Genomic DNA, 5,148 nt, shown 5'->3' with positions numbered 1-5,148 from the left:
TGATGGTCAATCCACATTTGTTAGCATGTTTAGTTAAGGAGAACAGAGGGGAAAATACATTCTATTCATACTTAAAGTATCAGTAAACAAGAAATTGCAAGATTAAACAGGGTATTACTTACATTGTGAAACTCAACATTAGCAAGCCTTTCACGCCATTCCATGCAAACAATTAGAATGTTATAAAAAATCTTGAACGTTGGGTGTATATTGAGAAATTGTAAGAATTGGCAAAAAAAAAATAGTTGCTTTGCAACATGCATATCTAAAAATGCTTAAGCTGTACAATTCAATATTAATTGATATTCTGGTTACCTGATGATTTTAAGATCGTTGGTATAAGTACATATATGGTACAGCTTACCTAGTGTCTGGACAAATGAGTAGCAAACACGAGGAAACATTATCTAAACCTACTAAAAATTAAAATCATTCCATCCGTACACGAGTGGTTTACTAGTATTTAAGGACACACATTAGCATAGTTTGACCCTCATTTCTAGTGAGACAAACGATTTGAGACTTTGGAGTAAATGCCTCAGCGTTGTTAAAAGAGTCTGACTGCGATGGGATTTTGGAAGTGGATAATCCAAGAACGTAACCGTTGTCGCTTAAGAGTTTCAAACTTCATAAAAGCAAAATGTCGACCTTTATACATATTTTATTGATTGATTCTGTTTAACGTCCATCGGCAAATATTTCATGCAAATTAAGGACTAAAACAAAATGACATTAATCCAATAGATTCTGATGGATACGTTTTGCAGAGTAGACCAGATACATATACCTCTGAATAGGTCCACCAGTGTGAAGGACTGGAATTTAGACTTATCTGAAAAGGAGGGAATGTAAGATGAGGGTTAAAAAATCTTGCTTTGCAGCAGGTCACTTACGGACACAAAAAAGATTTGCACTTTCTCTACACGAGACATCGTATTTAATGTCCCCATTCCGACAAGACGTGGCCGTGGGCTGTGCATTTATACATCATGCACAGCCAAACTGTGCCAGTTTGTTTCCAATCAAAAGATTTTTGCAGAACCTATACTTACTGTTGATTTGTTCCTGCTCTTCTGAGTTTAAATTTTGATCGAATACAACTTGTTTGCTTCTGTCTTCAACTTGTGTTCATAAGTTATTTTTTTGTATGTTTTCAATGGATGTTATACGTTATAGAAGAATACGGAACAATAATTGTACAACATACAATATTCTATAGAATTGATAAATCTGGATTTTTATTTCTCAAACTTCTATGATTGTATGGGCAATATGGCTCGGTTAAATAAGTAAATCATACTATGTCATAAAGGTTTGTCATGTGAAAATATTCAATTTACTCAGATGACATGACAAATTGAACTATTATAGGCTCTTTATTTACGAAAAGTAAAGATGACTAATATCAAAAGAAGGTAAATAAAAAAATGATTTTTTTCCCTATGAAGGTCGATATTTATGAGGGATTATATCTGAGACTACTATAACACAATATTATAGTAGTCTCATAATTTATATACAACCGCAGCAGCTTTTTCATTGATGTCAGAGCTAGATGATCCGAAGTAGGTTAACTTTAAGGCAACTAATACATTCAATGTAAATCTAAAATATGTCTTTTTTTTTATACAAGGCTGAAATATTAACGGATGTCAAGTTGGTTCAATATTCAACATTCAACATTCATTTTTTTGTTTTTTTTTTTGTTTTTTTTGTTTTTTTTTTTGGTACTATTCATTTTCAACATTCAACTTTCGATTTCAACGTTCAACATTCAAAAATTATTTTTTTGTTAAACTTTTTTTTCAATTTTTTTTTTTTTTTCAACATTCAACATTCGTTTTCAATATTCGATTTTCTACTTTCAACATTCGTTTTCAACATTCAACATTCGTTTTCAACATTCGATTTTCAACATTTAACATTCGTTTTCAACATTCAACATTCAATATTTTTTTTGTTAAACTTTTTTTTCAATCTTTTTTTTTTCAACATTCGTTTTCAACATTCAACATTCGTTTTCAACATTCACCATTCGTTTTCAACATTCACCATTCGTTTTCAACATTCGATTTTCAACATTCAACATTCGTTATCAACATTCAACATTCGTTTTCAACATTCGATTTTCAACTTTCAACATTCGTTTTCAACATTCAACATTCGTTATCAACATTCAACATTCGTTTTCAACATTTGATTTTCAACTTTCAACATTCGTTTTCAACATTCAACATTCGTTTTCAACATTCGATTTTCAACATTCAACATTCGTTATCAACATTCAACATTCGTTTTCAACATTCGATTTTCAACTTTCAACATTCGTTTCAACATTCAACATTCGTTTTCAACATTCAACATTCGTTTTCAACATTTGATTTTCAACTTTCAACATTCGTTTTCAACATTCAACATTCGTTTTCAACATTCAACATTCGATTTTCATCTTTCAACATTTGTTTTCAACATTAAACATTCGTTTTCAACATTCAACATTCAAAATTTTTTTTTGTTAAACTTTTTTTTCAATTTTTGTTTGTTTTTTTTTCAACATTCGATTTCAACATTCAAAATTCGTTTTCAACATTAACTTTAAGGCAACTAATACATTCAATGTAAATCTAAAATATGTCTTTTTTTTTTATACAAGGCTGAAATATTAACGGATGTCAAGTTGGTTCAATATTCAACATTCAACATTCATTTTTTTGTTTTTTTTTTGTTTTTTTGTTTTTTTTTGGTACTATTCATTTTCAACATTCAACTTTCGATTTCAACGTTCAACATTCAAAAATTATTTTTTTGTTAAACTTTTTTTTCAATTTTTTTTTTTTTTTTTTCAACATTCAACATTCGTTTTCAATATTCGATTTTCTACTTTCAACATTCGTTTTCAACATTCAACATTCGTTTTCAACATTCGATTTTCAACATTTAACATTCGTTTTCAACATTCAACATTCAATATTTTTTTTGTTAAACTTTTTTTTCAATCTTTTTTTTTTCAACATTCGTTTTCAACATTCAACATTCGTTTTCAACATTCACCATTCGTTTTCAACATTCACCATTCGTTTTCAACATTCGATTTTCAACATTCAACATTCGTTATCAACATTCAACATTCGTTTTCAACATTCGATTTTCAACTTTCAACATTCGTTTTCAACATTCAACATTCGTTATCAACATTCAACATTCGTTTTCAACATTTGATTTTCAACTTTCAACATTCGTTTTCAACATTCAACATTCGTTTTCAACATTCGATTTTCAACATTCAACATTCGTTATCAACATTCAACATTCGTTTTCAACATTCGATTTTCAACTTTCAACATTCGTTTTCAACATTCAACATTCGTTTTCAACATTTAATTTTCAACTTTCAACATTCGTTTTCAACATTCAACATTCGTTTTCAACATTCGACATTCGATTTTTATCTTTCAACATTTGTTTTCAACATTAAACATTCGTTTTCAACATTCAACATTCAAAATTTTTTTTTGTTAAACTTTTTTTTCAATTTTTTTTTTTTTTTTTTTTTTAAACATTCGATTTCAACATTCAAAATTCGTTTTCAACATTCGTTTTCAACTTTCAACATTCGTTTTCAACATTCAACATTCGTTTTCAACATTCAACATTCAAAATTTTTTTTTGTTAAACTTTTTCGTCTAAACATCAGCTCAACGAATGTTGAAAACGAATGTTGAATGTTGAAAATCGAATGTTGAAAACGAATGTTGAAAACGAATGTTGAAAACGAATGTTGAATGTTGAAAGTTGAAAATCGAATGTTGAAAACGAATGTTGAATGTTGAAAACGAATGTTGAATGTTGAAAACGAATGTTGAAAGTTGAAAATCGAATGGTTGAAAACGAATGTTGAATGTTGAAAACGAATGTTGAAAAAAAAAAATTGAAAAAAAAGTTTAACAAAAAAAAAAATTCAATTTTGAATGTTGAAAACGAATGTTGAATATTGAAAACGAATGTTGAAAGTTGAAAATCGAATGTTGAATGTTGAAAACGAATGATGAATGTTGAAAATCAAATGTTGAAAACGAATGTTGAATGTTGAAAACGAATGTTGAAAAAAAAAAAAAAACAACAAATTGAAAAAAAAGTTTAACAAAAAAAAAAATTTGAATGTTAATTGTTGATATCGAATGTTGAATGTTGAAAATGAATGGTACCCTAAAAAAAAAAAAAAAAACAAATTTGAATGTTGAATGTTGAATGTTGAATATTGAACCAACTTGACATCCGTGAAATATCAAAATTTTGGTTCAATTGAACTTTTGAGTTGATCCCACTATTTTGACTTATATTAGGTGCTTCGAGAAATTACATGTCATGGGAACAACGAACAGGTAACATGGGGAAGGGGAGGGGATAGAGAGAATAAGAAATACAATTTGATTTTAAATAAGTTATGATCAACTGTTAAATTCTTGGAAACCTTTGGTTATTTACCTTTGTGCAGCAATTTCAAGATTTGTCAAAATGTATACTATACTTATTCATATAGTTTAAATACCAATTTTGTTGTTTATGTACTATTGTTGTCTATAAGCTTATTTTTATAGACAACTACGATCCTAAACGTTTTGTTTCAAACGTTTCGCCAAAAAAGGGACAGGGAGGAAAATCAACTTTTAATGACCTACAATTTTTTTTTTTAATTCTTCCTTTGTATAGCCGAACTACCATATTATAAACGCTGGTCATTAATTCGCACGACTATTATAGGAGTATATGTTTTACATGCTTACAGGTATAGGAAGAAGTTAATAAATGAATTTTGAAATAAAAAAAAATAATTGTTCATATCAAAATGCCATATGATATAAAATGTATATACATCTTAATGATTTATGTAAATATACATAGGACTCATCTTATCCGCATTTTATTTTTAAAGGTGCGATTCATTCAACAATAGATTAGATGCAAAATCAATTTTTTATTTTGTTCATAGTTAAATAACCTTAAAACACATGTTCAAATATCGACAGATACATACGATAATAAATGAGTTGTATAATAGATCACTAGGAACATGATACAATAAGTATCTGTTACTATCATTGTAATTTTGAATAAATTGTAAAGATGCAAATTAGATGAAAATTGTGC

The sequence above is a fragment of the Mytilus californianus genome, unplaced genomic scaffold (assembly GCF_021869535.1).
Source record: "Mytilus californianus isolate M0D057914Y unplaced genomic scaffold, xbMytCali1.0.p SCAF_11, whole genome shotgun sequence".
In the NCBI taxonomy this organism is placed as follows: Eukaryota; Metazoa; Mollusca; class Bivalvia; order Mytilida; family Mytilidae; genus Mytilus; species Mytilus californianus.
Note: the sequence above shows the minus strand (reverse complement) of the source record.